General features: G+C 38.8%; 3 long non-coding RNA genes across 3 annotated transcripts in view; all 3 read left to right on the top strand.

The window, feature by feature from the left end:
* Window positions 1-5223: 5223 nt before the first annotated feature.
* Window positions 5224-6540, top strand: LOC146486009 (uncharacterized). The gene is made up of 2 exons (XR_014860653.1): window positions 5224-5469; window positions 6328-6540. It is a non-coding gene; the product is annotated as an uncharacterized LOC146486009 (long non-coding RNA).
* Window positions 6541-12239: 5699 nt separating this feature from the next.
* Window positions 12240-17177, top strand: LOC146486008 (uncharacterized). Its single transcript, XR_014860652.1, has 4 exons — window positions 12240-12506; window positions 13161-13207; window positions 14477-14629; window positions 15146-17177. It is a non-coding gene; the product is annotated as an uncharacterized LOC146486008 (long non-coding RNA).
* A 2281-nt stretch (window positions 17178-19458) lies between these two features.
* Window positions 19459-22913, top strand: part of LOC146486006 (uncharacterized) — a 12533-nt gene continuing 9078 nt past the window's right edge. The window contains exons 1-4 of the long non-coding RNA XR_014860648.1: window positions 19459-19709; window positions 21056-21138; window positions 21874-21944; window positions 22191-22253. This is a non-coding gene — a long non-coding RNA (uncharacterized LOC146486006). The remainder of the gene's footprint in view (window positions 19710-21055; window positions 21139-21873; window positions 21945-22190; window positions 22254-22913) is intronic.

Here is a 22913-nt window from a genome sequence, read left to right as displayed (position 1 = left end):
ATTTTCATGTTGGCAAATTATATCCAGTTTTCGAAAGAAGAGGCTGCATGGCCTTTGCAGATTTAACAATGAAAAGAGAAAGCCTTTAGGAAGACTCAACAGCTTAAATGTGTGACAGTTGCACTAACTCATGTAAATTCACAATCACAACAAAATAATTTATTTACTGTTCAGACCATGTGAGGACTCTGAATACCAGGTTGATATAATTATCTAGTCACGTCTGACTTGGCTGTCAAAGCGAAGTCAGACATGATGTTTCTAGCAATCCATGGTGAAATCTAATTTGGCATGTTTGATTGTAAATTTGTACCATTTTTGACTCATGAATGCAGGCATGTGCAAGAACGAGTTATCGCGATCTGGGGATTTTCACTTGGTCGGCGGGTTGTTAACTTTCATGAATGCACAGTAAATGAGTCATCATAATGTAGGGGAATTTCACACGGACATTGGTCCGAAAATTTTCCAATTTTGAGATGTTGAAAACGGTGAATCAAAAGAAGAACTTCTTGAAGGAATGGTTAACAGCTTCAACAGGGGAAAATCATGCATTAACGGCAAAGACATTTTTCTTCGATTTGTAATTTTATCAACCTGATGGGCAGGTGGATCTCAAATCAACTTTTAATCTGCGGACTTTGGTAACATTCAAGTGCTTCTAGGAATGTAACACACAAATAATATTATTACAGGTTTGAATGTGATTTTGTGCCGAAATACTATTCTTATAGACTGATTTTTCATTTTCCTAACAGTTCTTGCAAAATGTTTGAAAAGCATGCTCTGATAAATTCGCTTCAAAATTGACTTCAAATCGCTTGCAAGGTGTCTCGCCGCGAAAATTATACACTTTTGCTCTTAGGCCTACAATGTATAACAAGTTAAGACCTATCTGAATAAATTTTTTTTATTAAGGAAAGCTTTTTGTATGTTTCCTATTTTTATTGAGGAAACTTGGCAACTAGGAATAATGTTGTGTAGACAAGGGCAGCACTAAAAGCCAGAATCAGGAAAACAGAAACTGGAAAGGAAAATCCGGAATCCGGAATCGGAAACTACAATATGAAAAATAAAACATTTACTGTTATTGAAAAAGTGAATGTTCAGTTCAAAGTAACGATCTTGTCAAATGTAAATTTGATATTTTTCGATAGGTGACACCAGAGAATAAAACTAATTAATTAAGTCATTATTTCCTGCCAATGAAAAGTAAGTGTTTCTCACAGGTTTAAAACTGATTGCCCATGAAGTAAAGAAAACTAATTTCATAGTCTATAAGTGGCCTCTATGTTTTGCTTTGAAACTCTATTAAGACTCTATCAAAACAATTTGAAGCAGGGTGTCCGGAAAATAGACGAAACAAAAGAGGCAGAAGATATGCATTCACGCAACTAACCACCTCTTAATTGGAGAGTCCGCCATCTGTACGGTGTGAAGCAATTTGTGTTGTCTCAGAGTCACCTCTATGTTGTCTCTCTCTGTCCCGTAGGACATTGCTTCCTTTATAAAGAGTCCTTTCGTTTATGCCAACAAGTGATATGAGTTTTTTTATTCTGTATTTTTTACCCCAAGTCATGTATTTTGCCATTAAATATTCCTAACCGTATTCATTATAGTTTCTGATTCTGGATTCCGGATTCCGGTTTCTGTTTTCTGGATTATGGCTATTATAATTTTAGTGCTGCCCTGTAAACAAACACATGTCCTCGCAAGCAAATTCACCCAAGTTACACGAGAATGGAATTTCATCTAACAATTTGAAACTTTTAGACCTTTACATGTATTTTGTTTAGTAAATTGTATTTATTGATTAGACATTCTAACTATTCTAGACTAACAGGGTGCTGTTTCTTTACGACTTGTAAGTTGTGTTAATACTAATGTTTATTTATTACCAATATGCTAATTTGTTGAATTGCTGGACTAACAAGTACCGCGTTACCACTATCCTCTTCCGCATTCACAAGTTGGCTCACAGTTGATTTTTTATAGATCTATTCTTTGTGTTCCCTATGGCCTAATCATAATTAATGTCTTTGATTAATTGAATAATGTGCTCTGTTCAGTCAAGCCCCCAACCTGGAAATGACTCACAGGCCCAGTCACTTGTGTGTTGCTACAGCTCTCCTCCTAGTAAAACCGGAACTCATTTGGTTTTCAGAAGCATGCATGTGGGGCTTATTAAGAAGCATGCTGGTTGTCTTTTTCTTCTGCGATTCTCTACATGTATAAAGAAATGTGTTCTAAACAATCATCTTTACACACTCAAATCCACATGTACTGCTGTGGTTTATATTGGCAGTTAACCCACTTGTCTCATTCAAAGATGAAGAAAAAAAATTAAATTATTCTTATGATCACCTGTACTGGGTTTTTAACTAACTGCGAGCCAGTGAGGGATGCAAGCCGAGAAAGCTTGTTTTATAAGTCTCATGAGTTGAGTTATCAGTCAGGTGTGAGCACTGAAAATAGCAATTAAGGTTAAGCACTCAATTGTACATGTAGGGTTAAGTGCTGACAACTTTGATCAAGGTTAAGCACTCATTGTAGTGATTGGGGTTTAAAGCATTAACTGTAGTGATAAGCATTAACTAAAGATTAAAATGATAATGTATTTCTTTATATACATGTATGTAAGTTAAGGTTTGCCATTGCCTTGACCCACAGTTCACATGCCTCGTATATTTGTAAACCAAGTGCTATCAGACCACAGTATTTATTATGAGATTACATCACAAAGACAAATAATGGCTTTAAGAGATAAAGCTTTGTTTAGAAGAGTACAATCATGTAAGTGCATTTCGATCAAATGCTGTGGCAAAAAGACAGTCTTGGCAAGAGGATTGGTAGTAAGAAGAATTTATTGGCGGAAATTTCCAACCTCGTTCCCAGGGTCTCTCCTCTTCACGTCCCAGAGAGCGAGAGAGGGGAGACCCTGGTTGGGGTTGGTCACGTGTCTCCCAGAGAAAAATTAGACCCAGAGAGAAGTCCTTCACTTGCTATTTTTTGTCAAGATTTATTGTCCACTCCGAAACAAGACTTCCGCTCTGCTGTGCGAAGCCCACGCAAAACTCATTCAACTGGCTATGTTTTTCAGTAGTCTTCATTTTGCGAGCCATTGTAACATTAATCGGAAAGCTTAACAAAGTCCGTTGTCTCGAAGCGCTGTGCTTTGGGAAAATAACTGTGTATACATGACAAAATTAACCGTGGACGAACAGCGCCTTCCCCTTCAATTCATGGAGTTGTAATCGTGGTTTATTCGGATCTTGTGTCTTATAGGGGGCCTCGATCGATGGTAACGGTCGGTATGTCGGTCGAGTCACGGTCGACTGACGGTCGATATATCCACCGAGTATCGGTCGATTGTCGGTCGAGTAGCGGGCGAGTATCGATCGAGCATCGGCCGCTATATAGGCTATGTATCGACCGATCATTGGATCACTTTCGGTCGAGAGATCGACCGACAGTCGGTCGCGATAGCATCGGCAGTGTGTCGGCAATATATCGGTGAACCGTCGGTCAAGTATCGGTAAAGTATCGGTCGATGCATCGGCCGATACTCGGTCGACACGAAAAAGGAACGAGGATTTTGCTTTGTTCTAAACCGGTTAAACTGGGACACTACAGTGTAATACGCTTGCATATTTTTGCGCGTTCTCTTGACCTAATATGGTAAAATGATGCAATAGTGCAAGAATAAAATGAGATAACAACAGACTATCGACCGACTATCGGTCGTTTTTATATTGGCCATCAACTGATATGACGACCGATATAGCGGTGCGCCATGTACACGAATGTCGATCGAGATAAGGACGAAGTGTCAAAAAACATATTGATAGAATATTGACCGATATATCGGCAGATACTATCGGCCCGTAAGCGGTGAAATATCGATGAAGTATCGGTGATGTGTCGGTGAAGTGTCGGTGTATTGCTATCTATATCGGCTGACAGCCACCTCGGTCGATACGACGACCGCCATAGCGGCACAACATCGACCGAGTCATCCCCAATTATCGACCGAGTAGCGACCGAGGCTCGACCGAGATATCGACCGTGAGTCGACCGACATATCGACCGTTACTATCGATCGGGGCCCCCTATAAGACACAAGATCCGTTTATTCTAGCTTTGAATGTGCTGATGAAAGATCAGATCTGAAGAACTAAGGAAGGCAACTTGAAAGGAATCGGGCCTATGTCTAACTGTTCTGAAAGGTCATTCTGCAGCAATTACGCTGCTTTAGAACAGAGCGTTTCTTTCTGGAAAATATTTTAGTATAAGCACAGTCGTTCGTGTCTCTGGTATTTAGCGTTATTGGTTTGTTTACGTCCCCTTTTCTCTCGGGACGTAAACAAACCAACAATGCAAAATACTAGAGACGCGAACGACCACACACATACTAAAAGATTTGCAAGAAAGAAACGCTCTGTTAGCAGGGTTGCAGCAACAAACAATACACAGGAAATAGCACATTAGCAGAATACTTTTGGAAGGAGGATGTACGGTATAACAACATGTAGACGGTAAATATTTCATGGATCTTTTTAATGAACAAAGAAAACACTTTTGAAAGACCGTAATCGTTGTAAAACAATAACGAAATAACCTTTGTTCCAGTTGATGGTGTTGATTTAGTCTGCGGCTACAATGGCTCCGAGATACATTTCCGGTCACGTCTGATTCTTTCCTGGCCGTCAAATGCGGCGCGGAGGATGACTCCTCGATGCACCGCTTGACCTTAACAATGCCTGACTTTCAGAGATCATGGACTTGATGACTCTAAAAGTAGATGTGGCAAAAATTCCCTTTGTGGAAGTGTGTCGCCTTAAAGCTCCTCGGCTACCACCAGAAGTAGTCGATTCCCTTTGCTGTAAAGATTTCGCCAATGACTTGTATCACCAACTGCTTTACAATGTCGATAGCAGCTCACATTCACAGATTCCTTCGCTTTATATACCTTTTTAGGGGTTTCTGAATGACCACTTGACATGACCTTTGAAACACACGCAAGTTGACTTGACTGGGGCATGTTTTCCCATCTCCGGTACACTTAGTATAGGCAAACTGACACTCAACCACCCCTCTCTCCAGTCATTTATTTGTAATCTCCCAGATTCTGGGAGACACGTTACCAGCCCCAACCAGGGTCTCTCCTCTCTCGCTCCCTGGGAAGTGAAGAGGAGAGACCCTGGGAACAATGTTGGGAAATTTCATGCCTTGGGAAAAATAAAGAGGTCTAGGAAAAAATTCTCAAAGCATATATTCAAGCTAATTATTGTTCTTGAATATTCAGACCTTAAAGTTTTGTGCCATTCTTACATGTACTATTAATAATTGTAATAGTTTACATGTACTTCAAATCAGTGTTTGATTTTAACTAGTCCAGTAGCTCATCTAATTAAATGTCTTTTTTCAGACTCCCAGATGGCTGTAAGGAGTATAGGACTTTCTAAACCAGTGAGTAGGATACATATTGGGCATGTATATACATGTACATGCTTGTACTTTTGTCTCAAAACATTGACTACATTATTTGCAATCGGACGTTAAAATTTCGGACGTTTAATTTTTGACACTTTTTCCCTCATTTCGGACAATTTTCGGACAAACATTTCGGACACTGCGCTGAAACATGCCCAAAGTAAATTTACGACTAAAAAACATGAATTAGACTGAAATAAAATCTGTGAAAATGATAGTTTTACTGTATCTTCAAGGTTTTACAGCCAAATACACCAACGAGAAAATACCACAAACTCAATCAAGCTTATGCCTCAAGCAGTGTCTCAAATGCTTACCTTTCCAGTGATAAAAAGAACGACTGAGCAAAGCCGCCTAATCCGAATTCTAAACATATCATGTACATTGGCTTGGAATATGTGATGCTGTCGCCCAGAAAGTACTTTTAAAGTTTTATACCATAATGTAAAAATTTTGGACGCTTAAGAATTTCGGACGGTTATATTTTCGGACACTATTTTTGTCCGAAATTAAAATCGTCCGAAATTTTTTGCAAGTAATGTACTATCAAATTGTTTCTGACAATGCACTTGGGTAACCTCAGCAAGCTTCATTGATAACATACTGCATAAATTACATGTATGTGAAATGCTGAAAATCCTGGCAGCTTTATAATTAATACTAACAGTGAAGAGAACTTTAACTTAGTGTTTTCAATAACTGTATTTAATATTCATTAATTAGATCATGTAAAGTATAGTATTTGTGTTTGAAAATGTTTTAGGTTATTTCTTTGACCAATTGCAATACTGGCTGTAAGTATAATTGATATTTAATTTACATTATTATTACCAGGAGGACATTCAAGTTCAGATTGCAGTTTTTGCATCAAGGGCAGTTGCTGGACAAGTGTGGTACCTGCGGATTGTGGTAATGAGACATGATCAAGATGATGCTACCTTTAAGGTAATTTTGTGCTTCCTGTTGGACTCATGATTTGACTAATTGTCTTATAACCAGAGGATTGAAGAGTCAGTGGTCAGATCTAGATTCAGTATTGTGTTGTCGTGTTGCTTCCTTTTCACTTCACATTATTTTAGTTTTTCTCTTCCTTAGTGAAGAATACTTCAGTTGGTTTGCAGCTCAAAGTGTTTTGTTACCCAACAGTTTTAAAACAGCTGGTCCTAGTTGTTCAAAGGGTGGATAATTTTATCCACTGGATAGTTCTGGCAGATACTGTAAAATGTGTGCAAGATTTTCATGATAGTCCTACATGTATAATTTGTGAATAGTCTTAGAGTAGAAGCAGATGTCAAATTTAAGAATGGGATTGTGTGGAAAACTTTGCAAAAGAATTGGTTGGAGTATATTTGCTCTTCTGGATTGCAACTTATCCAGTGGATAAAGTTATCCGTTCTTTGAACAACTGGGGCCAGGGCAGTAAATCCTGCATGTGCTTAAGACTAGCATGCCATCTATTGTGATTTAAAGCACAAGATCCAGGTGTATTGCATTCTTGACTCCTGAATTGGGGGGCCCACTAAACATTGTGTGGTTATTGTAAGTTATAAAGAAGAATTTGTGGGTTAGGACTGCTGTTGATGTTTCAAGCTAATTAAGCTGATAGGAAGTATAAACGTGTATGGTAATAATAATAAAATAATAATAAAAGTGCTTTTATTGGTGAAAATTTAAGTTCTATCCATGGCCATGGAACAATTCTTTTAGTGCGTTTAGTCATTCTTTTAAAATCTCTGATCAATGAGTACATACAGGACTTCACTTTTACAACATGATAGGATTAATCAAGGCAATTAATTAACAAACTGTGTAAAATTTTACAGACTGTATGTCTCATGAGGTTTAGAATCTTGAAGTTAAAACTATGAAATTGATTAGAAGGAAAAGAAAATTTCGAGAGTGGGAGACTTCAATACATTAATTTAACCTGATATTCTGGTCATTTTTTATAGACTGTGAAGGATCGAGAAGTTGCCAGCAGGTATCACTTGTTACAGACTTTCCCATTCAGCATCTCCTCAGACATTGCCATCTCACTGAAACATCATTGCCCTGAACATTTTAAACTTACGACTGAAAATTACCAAGTGAGTTAAATAGAATTGTGTATGTAGTCACATGCACTAACTTATATTGTTATTATTTTTAGCTTTTTGTATCATTTCTAATGTTGGTGTGATGTCTAATGACCTAACCGACAAAACTGAATGTAAATGTAAACTAATGTAAATTTGCTGCAGGGTGTACAGTCAAAATATTGCATCGCACAGTCATACTGACTTTAGAGTTATGTTAGAGGGTGTTGGCCAGGAATGAAACAATCTTTGCCTGATGGTCACCTTGGTCAAATACTCAGCAACAGAAAATGTAGAAAATTACTTGACCACTGAATGTTGGTTTCTGCAACCAAGGCTTTTGTGGGAAACAACAACAATGATGTTTATTAACAAATAACAGCTGGTGATAGGTAGATTTTGACTGATTTTCAAAATTAGTTACTGTATTTCCTACATTTCTATCAACAGGAGGTTGACTGTACCATCATTCAAAATCTCTTGCATGGTTTTTGGTTTGTGATTGAGTTCCATTTGGAACACTTGGGCAGTGAAGCCGACCAGTTTGTGGGTAATGTCTGTGTGGAACCCCAAAATTTCCCTTTGGATGTAGAATGTCCAATAAACAAGAAATTCAATCATGGCATCTCAGAAGAGTTTGAGTTGAAGGTAAGTTATTGTTAAAAGTGATTGATGAGTGATGTGAATGGCTGTATTTCATTTTAGAGGTGTAGGACCATAGTGTTTAGTGTGTTGGTCAGTGGTTCAAGGCTGAGCATCTGCTAATCTGAAGTCTTCTAAGACCAGAAACTAAATTTTGGAAAAATTGAAATCCAGAGGTCCCTGGTTTAAAGTCCTGCTCTGGATGCTAGCTGGAGTTGTTCCTCAGTAGCTCCAAGTTTAACTCATTCGCCAGGCTTGTACATGTAAATAACCAGCTGTGGGAGCAGGGATGGCGCAGTGGTGTCAGAGCGCTCGCCTTCCACCAATGTGGCCCGGGTTCGATTCCCGGTCTCAGCGTCATATGCAGAGTTCTCCGTAAGCCCCGGCGACCGGCGAAAATCGCCAGCTAGTCGTCCCGGGCGTGCCGGCTACTCAGATCCAATTAAAAAGATATATAAATAGACACTTTGTTTTGCATCCAACGGCAACTTTTCCATTTGCGATGCCTACTTTCCCTTGGGTAAATACATTACGAAATAAATAAAGTTTTCCTTCAAGAGCCAAGTGTCCAAAAATGTTTTTGAGTGAATGAACTTGAAAGTTTCGTCGCGAATTTCGCCACACCATCGCTCGAATCTGCTTGCAGATGTCGATCGAACGTTCAGCAAACGATACAGGCTCAGATTGCGAGGCAGCGGTTACCGACGAAAAGCACTCCATATCAGACAACATACTAGCTGTATTCCAACACGTGCAAAATGGCGGAAAAGTGGCAGCGTGAGCTGGCTGAGGCAGTGCCAAAAACTAAAAAGAAAAAGAATGTTCCAGTGGAAGGCACTTGCGCGCCCTTATAAATTCCTCTGCCGGCTACTCCATTTTATTCTCCTTCTACTCCAAAATTTAGGGAGAACCCTGCATATGTGGGTTGAGTTTGTTGTTGGTTCTCGTCCCTGCTCCGAGGGTTTTTCTCCAGGTACTCCGGTTTTCCTCCCTCCACAAAAATCAACATTTTCAAATTCCAATTCGACCTGGAAACAGTGGATGGAAGAGCCACTCCGTGGATTCCACTGAAATTCCTATTTATTTATTTATTTATTTATTTATGGACCTGCCTCCTTCCAGTTGGGATTTGTTGATCATGTTATTGTTCAATTAAATTAAGATCATTATTTCTTTGTGAACGTTTAATGCTCATCCTCACTGGAGCACTTGTGCTATAATCACAATCTGGTACCCAGAGTCCTCAGGCTTTTTGGTCAGCAGGTGGGCGCCAGGAGAGACTCTGGGGACATCAAAAAAATTCAAATTTTTTGATTGTCTTTTTTCCTTAACAGTTTCCATTGTTTTACCACAGAAATCCTGCAGTAATAAAATTCGATGTCCCCAGAGTCTATCCTGGCGACTAACCGCTTGCCAAAGAGCTTGAGGATTCTGGGTAATTAAGGACGGTGCCTACTATTGTTACTGCGCATACGTTCTGCGCATCTCGAGATACTCGGGTTTCCTATGGGTGGAGCCTGCTAATACAGGAATATTTTTGCGCGGTTTAAAATTATGCGGAGAAAGCAGAACTTACAACTGTAGCAAACGCTTTTGGTATCTCGAAAGAAAATTGGGGGTAACCATGCATTTTTCAGAGATAATTAAGCTTCAATTTAGGAAAAACTCCCATACATTGCTTCATATTTTAGGGCTTTTTAGAGTTATTATTGCTTAATTATCTCTGAAAAATGCGTGGCTACCCCCAATTTTCGTTTAGGATTCCAATAGGCCTTCCTAAGATCTGCTTTTCCCGCATAGTCATTAACCGCGCAAAAATACTTCGAAATTAGTAGGCACCGTCCTTAATACAGTTTATTACTGTTGTTGTTGTTGTTGTTGTTGTTGTTGTTATTATTATTTTTATTATCATTATTATTATTTATTATTATTACTAGTAATTTCAATATGAAAGTGAGTGCTGGCGTAGGGGGATGAAGTTGTGGCGATTTAATTAAACAGTGAATGAGTTTGGAAAAGGGCGTCGACTTTGAGGGTAGGGAGAGTAGGTTTTGGTTGGATGAGTTGTAAAAATGACTGCAGCAAGCATTGGTTTTGAAAACGGGTCATGGCAGGTTTAGTGATTTGTATAACCCACATTGGGGAAGAAATGTTGAAAACGCTTCTTTTTCGTGGGATTTCACAGTTGAGTGCAGATTTGGAATTATTGACCATTATTAACCTCCACGGTATGTTTTCTATTTGCTATGCCTTTATTTGCTTTTGTAATCATTCATCAAGGTCACGAACGGAAAGAGATCAATTTGTGTTTGGCTGCTTTTATAGATCCACCGCTTGAGAATTTTACCATGATCTTACGAACAGACGGTTTCGAGGCGCAGTTGACTTTGTCATAAAACAAGTAGGTAAGTACTGATTTCTAAATATTTTTATTGGCTAGACGTCTTCATTTGCTTGTGAAAATATTCACCAAGGTCAAAAACGGATTAATGATGAATCCCGTGGAAAGTGATCTCTTTCCGTTCGTGACCTTGATGAATGATTACAAAAGCAAATAAAGACATAGCAAATTGAAAACATACCTACTTATTTTATGGCAACGTCAACTTCACCTCGTAACCGAAAGCGTCTGACAGCGTGCGATTCTCAAGTGCAAAGTGCGATGTGGATCCCGGATTATATGTCAGCCATGTGATTTGCGCATGATTGTCGTTTCAACCATCCCGGATAATGCTCTACTGTGCAAGCTTCGAGTCTTACATCCGACAAAATTTTGGATTTTTTCCCCTATTGACAAGAATAGTGTGCTGTCTCGCTAACGCTCGCCAGCAATTATTATTATTATTATTATTATTATTATTATTATTATTATTATTATTATTATTATTATTTTAACAGCACTATTTTACAGTGCTAAAAAGGAAAAAAAGATTTAAAACCAAACATTTGCGATTGATCAAGCAATCTTCAGGGTAAAAAGACTGTCCGCTACATGCACATTTTACAGTATGTGCTTCAGGTGATTCCTGATGGGAACAGATTAGCTACGTAAAAATGGACTTGTTTGTTCACACTGGGGCTCCAATTTGTTGGATCATTAAGCCTTTAATTATTCTGCGCTTGTGAAAAGATTAGGCCCTACAAAGTATTCACCAACTAAATGAATGGGTTGGATTCTCGCGTAGAACTGGAGTTGGTGGTTTCAAATCTTGGTGTAAGGACCAACAAGGGTCTTTGACCCATTTCAGTCTTACAGTACATGTAGTACTGTTTTCTTTGCCCAATTTTACAAAATGGCAAAGAAAAACATAATGTTCATGTGTGATGTACCATTTAAAAGGTCTTCATAAGTGAAATTTGTTTCTCATGTCAAGATAACTGAAGGAAGTCAGGTCTTTGACAGATATAGTTTCAAAACGTCAAAATTAAAAATTACAAAATTTGACTGATCGTTTCATGGGATAGGTCTACCCCCAAATTGTAGCTTAATTTGCAGTTTTTAATGCATAGAAAGTTCTGTCCAGGAGATACTGTCAGAGTCTGTAAGTGCATCAAATTGAAACATTTGAAAAATTGTAGAAGTGGTAAACCACATCATAAATACGGGGGGGGGGGGGGGGGAAGGGGGGGGTACTATTTTTTCTTTAAATACGTAGATCTTTCCAAGACCAGTTTGCTGGCAAAATTTCAATGCAGTTGACTAACTATTGACTGAGTTATGATTTGGATTTGGGTACCCACTAGTGGGTTACCGGGAGGAAAAGGTTAACCCTATAAGTTGCTTGTCATGCCAACTGCAGGGGATACGTCCCCCATTACGCCAAACAATGTGGTCGTGTTTTTGTTTTGTCTGCTTATTTATTGAACGTGGAATGGCAATATTGATGGTTGATATCCCATTGGCACTAAGCCAATAAAAACCCTGTAATTGCATTATCCAATGATCCAGTTTTTAATAATAATAATTATTATACAATGTGGTATTTCCTTAGCAGACTGATTCATCATCTCCTCGGAGCTGTGACCCTGCTGACTGGGTTCCCCTTGAGTCTGGTATGCCTAGCATGAAGGACACCACACTGTCCATGGCAAGCACTGAGTGGAGTCAGCAGTGGTTCCCCACTCAGCCACTCCCCTGCTGCCAGCCAATCATCAAACTCCAGTTTGTCACCTAGGCAACAGTCCCCTGTGGAGTGGCAACATGGTGTCATCTGGGGAAACTTTGTAGATGGCAACAATGCTCTTCCCCCACTCCCAGACACAGCACCAATATGGGGACCTTACCGTGGAAATGAGGTACATGTAGGCTTGTTTGTAGAAAATGAGTCCTTAAGAAGCCCTTTAATGGCTAAATAGAGCTTTTACAATGCATAACACAATAACATTGCTGAAAGAGATGTTATTTTCTGGTTTGTAAAACTCAAATCACTTGAACTGATGACCCAAAATCCCAGAAAACGGCATCTTAACAAAGTGTTAAATTTAAAAATTTCCCCTAGTGCGGATGTGTGGGGAGGGTGTTTCGAAACATCCCTATGGGCTAGCACATTAATCTTTTAGTGCTCAAAACTGGTGGTTGTTTTGTTTCGAGATCTGCACCTCCTGTTCAACATACTACATTGCTGATTATGGCTGCCAGTTGCACTTTCTTATGGAGAATTTTTCACTGCTTTTTTGAGCCCAAACAAATATTACCAGTTTTCCTTGTTGTTAACCCATTAGTATAACATGCCATGTATGGCTATTTTAGTCCGTAGCCTGACTAAGTTTGACTGTACACACCTGTATGTGTTTTAACTTCATCACTAAGACACAATGGCCTTTGCTGACATTGTTTTTGACTGATTGTCAATTACTTCTGAGTTATCGCCTGAACTACAAAATGAAATTCAGTAAACCTGTAGTGAAGCAATCAAGTAATATTTTATGATTCTGTTTGTCTCCATTTAGGTTCGCAAGCTCTGGCCGCCATATGTTGACTTGGATGACTTTTCCAGGTAAGAAAGAGGTCCTCTAGTATGGCAGTATTGTTGTGTGATTCCAAAAAAACACTTAAATTAGATGGGTGGTTATTGTGTCATGTGGTACATGTACCATTCATTCCTCTTCAATGCTTCCTCGAATTGTTGTGTATTCCAGCCGTCTCATCTGGCAACATTAGGGACCTTCAGATTAGAGTAAGAGTACGAGATTGAGTACAAGTACGACTTTCAAATTTCAGACTAATCACATTCCCCAGAACTGTTACTAATTCCGGTAGTTCACCAGCACATAAGGAGGTCCAAGAAACAAGATTAATGGGACATATGGTTATTTGAACCACACAAATTAGATTTCAAAAGTCGTAGGTGTAGTAAAATCGGAAGGTCCCTATTCTCTATCAGGAGAAAGTGACCAGAATTTCCTCTGCAGTGTGCAATACGAATTTTAGGGTTAATTTGATTTGAAGATGTACATGTTCACATTAGCTTGTACATGTATAGAACAGAAATGCTTGGGCCTTTTTCTCTCATTGAGGTTGTTTGAAAAATCCTTCAATTTGAGTGAATTTGCTGAATAAATAGATAGATAGATGGATGGATGGATGGATGGACGGACGTACGGACGGACGGACGGACGGACGGAGGGAGGGAGGGAGGGAGGAAGGGAGGGACGGACGGACGGACGGACGGACGGACTATTATAAACACCATTGCAGCCATAAGCTGAATTACGGGATATTTACAAATCCTAATAATAACAAAGGGAAAATAAGAAAATTATCTACATCTTATAGACATGGCTAAAAATATAATAACAAAGAGGAAATGAGAAAATATCTACATCTTATAGACATGGCTAAAAATATATCACAAATCGAACATTTCATGCTAATCACTACTGCTCAGCACTTTATAGTTTTGTCCACAGAAACTACCTTGAAGCATATAACACAAAGTGCTCAATAGCAAAAACTTTACAACAGCACAAGTCACCCTCTTCAAGTTAACTGCAGTAGCTCATATAGGATGGGATAAATGAATGAATGAATAATTAAACAAAGGGAATTTCAGGGGAAATGCTGAGAGTGGCTATTCGGTCCATTGTTCCCTGATCAAATTGGAATCTGAAAACGTTGGTCTTTATGAAGGGCGGAAAACCCTAGGAGCAAGGGAGACAACTAGCAACAACCTCAACCCACATATGGTGTTCTCACCATTGGGCCATCCATGTCCCCCCTTTATGTTAGCTGCAAAATGTGCTAAGTGCTTGTTTATATTTGTTAGGAAAGAAGGCCAAATAAATAAAGATGAGTAGTATGCTCAGACTCTTCAGGAGTTGGAGCGTGGGAGCCCCCTAGATGCAATACTTGGTAGTGAGCTGTTACAGACGCGTGAGACTGGAGACCTTGAGAGAATGAGCAGAGCTGGTTGGGACAGGTAAGATGGTTGACTGCTACATGTTCAAAAACTGCTCGTTTTATGCTGCATTTTCCTGTATTGAAAACATCAATTTAAAATGTCAGAGTGGTGTTTCTAGTCTGCTATGTTTCATCCCTATCTGAACAACTGTTGATACACTTTAGTACAGCTTGATTCAAATGAATAGTCATGATCATAAGGGGTTCCTCCAGGGGATCAAAAGTTAGAAGCATTTTATACAGCATAATGAAAAGGGTCTTAGGACAGTCCTGCTCAGTAGCTTTCATCTCAGTCACAGTGGTCACACTTCAGGGACTCATCCACAAACTCAAAAGTTAGAACCACCGTGTACATGTTGATAAACATCAATGTTAGTTTTTGATCTCACTGCCCGCGTTAGTTTTGACGATTTTAAGTACGGTTTGACAGTTGACTGTCTGCTTCGAGTCTTGATTCGCGACTCGATCCTGCATTCGCATGCGATTCTCGACTTTATCCTCTATACTCGATACTCATGCAATCCATTTCTTACAGGACGCCTCCCATCGCGGCCTTACTATTGACAGCCTCGAGAGCAAAGCTGAGAAAAAGAAGAACACGAAGGAGGAACACAGGCGGTTGCTTCAGGAGCGTAGAAGCCTCCTGCAGCAGCAGGAGAGGGAAAAACAGGAAAGAGATGATCGCAAACTTGCCGAGGAACTGGCCTACAATGACCTCAAGGCCTCGCGCCAGGCTGCCGGGTTTGTTTCCTGATCCCAGGTGTATTATGAAGCCATACTCCAGTGTGATCTCCCGGGGGCCCCCATGAGGCTGGGGGGCTTCAGTAGCCAGGCCGGAAGTGACATCTCTGGAGAGCTCGATGCATTCAGCGGGCTAAGCAGCTTTCGTGGGTCTTGTGCGTCCCCATTGGCTAATAATGATGAGGTCATCGATGCATCAAAGATGACATTAGGCAATGGGGACATCCGGGTGTAGGAGTAAAGTGACGACACCACTGTTCATTAAGCAGTCTTTTGTGTAACTGATTATTGGTCAAAGCGTGTTTCTGTGTCCCATAGGCTAGATCAGGAAATCCAACCGAGTGGTTAAGTACGGGGTTTTTTGTTTTAGGCGTTTTATCGCTTTTTTTTTTTTTTACCGTGTGTTTGATTAGGGCCAGTCTGACTGGATGTGTTTGACTTTCCTGTTGCAATTTTTTTTTAAATTTCATTTTCAGTGTCGGCCAGTGGTTTAGGCTTTCAATGAACAATCCGTTCAGGTTTTTCAGGAAAATGAACGTTTCGGTCTAAATTTAATGGATCGTGTGAGATTTTTTTTCTCTTTGTGGGCTGCGATTAAAAAATTCAGCCTTTTGGCTTCTCAGGTCAAGGGAAACATGCCCTAGCTTTGTGTTGAGTTCATGTTTAAGATGTGACACGGCTAGGTCATCAAGTGTGCACGTGATCAGTATTAAATGGAGTGACAAGCATTAGAACAAAAAACAAAACGTTACATGACGCTCCATCGAGTCTTAATTTCTAAAAAAATTATGTTTGATGTGAATCAATTTGACAAGTTTTTTGGCCATTGGCTGTTGAAATGTTAGTTATTTGTGGATTCTCTGAATAGAGTTTTACAAATTCGGGGGAAAAAAGTCAGTGAAAATGAAAATCATTTGTCATTTTTTATTTTTGTGATGTGAGTTTTTCTCCTTGAAAGCCTCGCAGGTGCAAAAGTAGGAATTTGTTGTTCGAAGTCGTATACAGTGAAAGCATATTTGCTATAGTGTTGAAAAAGTTAAGATATAAATTTTTGACGAAAGTTTTTCAAACGTTTTGTCGTTGAAGAATTTACTGGCCTCCAATCGAATTTGTGGTTTAGTCACTGTAACACAGTGTAACAGTAGTATGGTGTCTTCGTGCTTAGTTCTTCATTTGTTTGTCACGCATTGCTTCAGAAGCGTTTCGTGACAAAGGAAAGAACCTCGCGAAGGAGACCAGCAGCGGTATTCAATTTTGTAGGCGAAATATTTATGACTCTTTAACTGACTTAAGGCATTCCTTTGTCCTTTCAAGAATTATTAGCAATCCCGTGACTAACGTGGTTTTATAAATATTGTGCGGATAAAATTGTTGTGATTTGACCACTTGACAATTTTTCGTGTCGTATTTAAGAATGGATGTGTTTCGTCTTTTTAGATTGAATTGGAATATTAAGCGAACAAGGCTGTAAAATAGAATTGTGAAGTTATATTTTTGGCTAGGTCAGCGATAAAGTCAAGCAATGTTTAGTTGTGTTAAATGTTATTATGGTGATTTAATCAAGTTACTTGCATTGCATTTTCGTTAAGAACCTTTTTTCAAGGTTGTCCAATTTTTGGCTTTGCTTTACGATATTATCGCTTTGTTTTTCTTTGATTTTTTATATTTGTGTTTGTCACTGTTTCAAGTAAATTGTGTCGTTTCGGCTGTTGCCCTTATTTATAAACTTTAGTCAATGTTTGTTTGTTGTTGTTGTTTCTTTTTTCGGTGAAATTTAATTTTGTTAGAAATAGGTTTTTAGCTTTATTCAATAGTTTACAAGAAAACGTCATTTTTACTCAGGGTATATGCAATTATTTTGTATTTCTACGTAGAATACCATTGGTTTCTATTGGAGAATTTTAGACCAGAACAATCTTCCATCTAAAAATCAAGTGATCCGCAATGCTCAAATGCGTGTTCATATTTCATCAGCAGCGGTTTGAATTTTTTGTAAACCTTAAGAAAAATATCTGAGTGCTGGCGTATATAAATGTCTCCGCTCTTTTCTGTGTTTATGAAGGGAGCGGGTTTTTCTAATTCTAAAAGGCGATTTATAAGCGATATTTAGCCGATAAAAATATGTGTAAAATATTACGATCTACAGAGGTGAAGAGATCGAGAAATTTTGGCGCCAAAAAAAAGACTTGGCGCCACATGCCGCTTTTCGCGGCATTCCGTATTTGGGCAACTCGTCATTTGGTTTTCGGCGTTGGGTTTCATTTATCCGCAGGGAAGAGTGAGTGGTTGTTGTTTTACAAGACAAGTCAATCTACGAGTGCGTTTGTCCCAATGAATGATTGAAAGCCAAACGACCTTGAAGCAGTGGATCTGTTGCGTGATTATATCCTTGATTTTAGTGCGTAAGGTAATGAAGGCGGCTGGAAATAGCACACTGAAAACAAAAAATGATGAAAACTCACGTTGTTATATCAGTATATTTTATTGTACAATAATTTGTATCTTGTAACTCCCAGTAAGAGGTTAATAAAAAATTGTAAATAAAATGTATCACTGTTTGAACGATTCTGTGATTTTTTTGTCGCTTATCCCCCGGACTATAGGTGATGGGCAAGTTCAAATTCATTAGACCTAGAGGGGTTTGAATGTTCATCGATTCGCACCTCCACATTTCTCCTGGTTTCCCCGATGTAAGGGACCGATCGTTTATTACGTCCTGGGGGGGGGGGGGGGGGGATGGTTTTCTAAAAAATCGAGTGTATGAAAATTTTACCCCCCCCCCCCCCCAAAAAAAAAAATCAAAATAAAAATTTTTCAAACAAACGTGTTACTCCCCACTGCAATGACAGTTGGAAAATTTTACCCCACAACCCGTTGGCCTGGTGGTTGAATTGTTGAGAAGTTCCAGGGCACAACGCTTGGTTACATGCGGGAAATCGCTAGCTCTCTAAATCTGAACTGGCAAGAGAAACAATCAGAATTTAGGCGGAATTCAAGTAAGGGAACGTACCTTAGAATATTTCTTCAATGTCTTGATAATAACGATGTTTTGTTATTGCTGGAGTCTATTCTTCAGTCGTCAAAAGAAGGTACACAGAAGATCAACGCAGCTCGGGGTTTGAGAGCAGTGCATTCGATGTATGGATGTGGATATATAGATTTTGAAGAAGCCTACCATCTCTATTTGTCTTTTAGTCAATTTTTTTGGCCAGATAAACGAGCCTTCAGGGATAAACTGCTTGATGAAATACACCGTTTGCCTGTCTATGTCATTACTCAACCTCAGTCAACGATCGGTCCCTAATCAACACTGCAAGAACAGTCCTCTTTTTAGACCACATGTGAGCTGTGAATGTTTTTGCCTTTTATGTTGAGGACGATGAAAATGTCTTTGAAATCCGTGTTATTGTACTAGTTTTGCTTCACTTCCTTTTTGGTTTGGTTTTAATCTTTTAACTTTTTAGCCTTGTAAAATAGTTTTGTAATAAGGAAGTGGATATTATTATTATTATTATTATTATTATTATTATTATTATTTTTAATGATGATGTATTATTCTAGAAAGTGACACAAACATACATGTACTCGCAAAAAAAAAAAAAAAAAAAAAAAAAGAAAAAAAGAAATCCGAGTGCTCCTATCAGGAGTCGAACCCAAGGCCTTCCAATTACTAGTTCGGATGCTCTACCACTAAGGTATAGGAGACTTGTTTTGAATTTATGTTTCATTCGTTTTATTTTATTTACCACACGTTCAACTTACTGCAATACCGCAAACCCCAATGTCCTCCTCCGATCGATTTGCGCGAATTTCACTGCAGTTGCACGGTGAAGATTACATTGGTCTGAATCTTGTCAGATGTAACTCCTCTGCCTTTCTGCGCCCTATGCACAAAGTTTACAAACTAATCACCATCTTTTCGTCTCGCTATAGATCTACTAATTGTACGTACATTTCCGGGTCAGCGAATGTTTTCTATTGTTTTGCGATAAGCCGCTGCCTATTCGAATTTGGTAATTATAACTATCGTGGAATGGAAATGCGGGCTCATATATAATTCACAGGAACCGCGATCGTGGAGTTGAATTACATCACAGTTTAGCGGGAACGAGACGAATAAGCGCGCCCTTTCGATATAGAGATCGATCATGCCATGAAAAGAAAAGCGCAAGATGCACAACACCAGAAAAAAAGGAGAGGATTTCTAAGGCTGCAAACGAAGATATACCAGAGAAATGCGAAGACAATTTTTAAAAGAAAGAGGGACGCATTCTTCTGCTAAGGAATTGGCGCGTGTTTATTATCTGAAATGGAAGGCATTGCATCGAAACAAATAAAGGGCCATGGACCGAACCAAGGTAAGGCCCGCTTATTTAAACGTAGACGATTTAATTTAAAACAGAAGAGCGTTTGGTTAGAAATTCACAATATTTAATCCAAGCTTGGCAAAAAGTCGACTAACATGATCATTGCCTGATTTCATACCAGTGTACATCGCCAAGGTAATTGTCCAGGGGGTAGGCGTCATAACATTAGGGACCTTCAGATTTTACTACGAGTACGAGATTGAGTGCGAGTACGATTTTTCAAATCTAGTTTGCGTGGTTCAAATAACTGCTTGTCGCCCCAATCTTGTTTCTTAGGCCTCCTTATGCGCTGATAAACAAAGGGAATTAGTGAGAGTTCTGGGGACGTGACTAGTCTGAAATTTGAAAGTCGCACTTGAACTCAATCCCGTACTCGTGCTCTGATCTGTAGGTCGCTACTGATAGAGGAGTGCGGTCATGAGTGCGGTCCTTAAAATTGCACTCCTAAATATGTGACTAAATAGAACACTGAACAATCCACTGACTCATTTTCGGAACAGAAGGTATCAGGGGCACCCAACGACAATTTTATCTCAGATCCTTTGAAACGTTATTTTAGGCGATCTGGAGTGGCTTTAAAGCTCTATAGGTTCATTTTAGCCAGCGCTATAATATTTTTATCTGTTCGGTCATTCTAGGGGAACTTGAGTCTTTTCGAAATTAGAAGGGCATTCTTGTCCATTTCCCAAAAACCCTAGGCCTTATTACCTTTCCGAAAATCTTAGCTGACCTGTTTTCGGTACCCGAAAACAACATTTTTATCAATCCGAAAACACTAGGCCTTAAATTTCCCACATCACGAAAGTTCGTGGTGAAATTTCCCTTTAGAAAATTGTAGGGGATTAAGGGCCTTCCGAACAGATAATTTACTGAAACGATCTGTCGGGTGCCCCTGAGGTATATTAATTTGCTTTTTGATCCAACCAACCGAATGTTTTGTTACCCTAATGTTTTTTTAGCTGTATGTGATTATTAATCAGCAAACGTAGGCTGTACTCTATGTGGCACACCCACGAGTGCAGTGTAACCCAGCGTTTTGTAAGGTGAGCCAACTGGTGGAGGAGGGGTGGGGCGGTTGGATCCAGGGGCATGCACTCCTGGAAAATTGTGACATTAACGCCTCTAAATTACCACAAAATGCACTTAAAATAATCAACCAAAATCATAAATTAAAAACGTCCAGTGCGTAAAACTTAAAGCAATATTTTTTGTAATTATAGTAACCTATATAGATTTATTTTGTCCGATCTTTAAATTCACCAAGAAACAAGGGAACCGGTGCTAATTGCTAGCTTGCTGTGATATTAACAGGGACTGCCTCTCATTTAATTCTACAGGAAACCACAAAGTTAAAAAATGGAAAATACAATAGTCTGCTCATAACAGATTTGAAATACAACATGCTGGAGTCACAGCAGATGTAAAGTTTGTCTTGCTTTGTCATTATAATATCCATGGATCAATACAACAACATCTGAATTATTTTTAAAAAAGGGGTGTGGTTTTAAAAACAAGGGAACCAGTGCTGTTTGCTAGGACCTGCTAGCTTGCTGTGATATTAACAGGAACTGCCCCTCATTTAAATACAACAGACCTGACACAAACCATTATAATATCCAACGATTTTACTTCTACTACATTCAACTCAACGATGTACAATCATTGCATATCATCAAATATCTCTAAGATAAGAAATCAACGAAAAAACTGGTTGTTTTTCCTTGACTTCACGATTTCTTTGTATTACGTCGTTTGCCTCCCCAGTATGCTGTGGTATATATATACGCGTATGATTAAGTTGCGATAGAATTCTCTATTTTCGGCTTTTGAATCCTTTTTCTCCATTCTTGTCTCGATCTGTTTTCTTTCTTCTTCTAGAGTGTTTTTACATTATTGAATGACCCACCGAGTTAACTTTTCTCGCTCATTTTGATCTACAGTCTGTCATTATAGCTGGTCTGTATTGACCAGATCGAGGCACAAATTATCGATCGATCGAGTTTCACGTGGTAATTGCCTCAAAGTAAAACAAAGGCATTTTTAGTACAGTGGACGCCGAAATGCGCGTTGATTACAACTTGATGACAAGTTTAAGATGGCCCTCACCACCTCTAATCTTTGGTGTACTTACACATGCGCAAATTTTTTCTGACAGATTAATGTCGGTGGAAACAGATTAAGACGCCTTGCCAGGACATGACGTGAAAACACCTGCTGCCCCTTAAGGTAATCCGAATAATTCCTTATACTAAAAGTATAAGGAATTGTAATTGGAGTTCCCAAGGATACTTACAGTGCAAGCCCTGTGTGTCTTCTTATGCCACAGGTAAATCATAATCTGACACACAAATTACTCCCATCACTAAGTGTCCCTCTTAATGTTGACACTAACTTGTTGATAGTCACTTATTTTTATTATTTGCGTATGAACTTATTATCTGCAGTTTATTTTACACGTGTGTTTGGTTATAGGACGACATGCCAAGGTTCAGAAAAGAGATGGCAGTAGAAATAAGAGCCAAACGAATAATTAAGGTTTGTGAAACTTACAATACTGTTGATAAACTTTAATTTAATGCTATTTCGAGGAGAGGGGGTTTAAGTACTTTTTTTGAGTCACTGATTTCAGTCTTCAGAATTTTGGCCTCAAAATGACATTTATTTTATGTTTGTTTCAATTGAACCAAAGTTGGTGCAGAGCATATTTAATTTCCTGCTTTGAAAGTAATCTGTGACCATCTTTAAGAACTGTCTTTACCATTCCTCATGGGATATGTCCCCAAAAAGGCCATTCTCTAGTGATTGTACATGTACATGTACTTCACACTTATATATGCTAAAAAATAATTAAATATTCATTGAACTTATTAATGACAAAATATGTATTGTGTATGCATGTACATGTTGTGGTTCAGTTTTATCCTTGATTGGTTTCAATTTTACTTCCCTTAGTTTTGTACTCATTATCTTACATATTAATAAAAATTAAAACCAAGGATAAAATGAAACACAGCATATTCAGTTATTACGGGGAAGGATCAGGGTTGTTAATTCATTTTTAGCCTTAAAAGGGGATGCTAATTTAAACGTTTACCATACATGTTCTTATGCAGTTGCATGAACATTATTTAATGCTTTCCAATCCCAAAAGAACTTTTAATTGATAAAATCATGCTGTTACATATCAACAGATCT

The sequence above is a fragment of the Pavona decussata genome, unplaced genomic scaffold, assembly GCF_977016875.1.
Source record: "Pavona decussata unplaced genomic scaffold, jaPavDecu1.1 SCAFFOLD_22, whole genome shotgun sequence".
Taxonomy (NCBI): domain Eukaryota; kingdom Metazoa; phylum Cnidaria; class Anthozoa; order Scleractinia; family Agariciidae; genus Pavona; species Pavona decussata.
The sequence above is the reverse complement of the archived record's forward strand: the minus strand, read 5'-3'. Positions and strand labels throughout refer to the sequence as shown.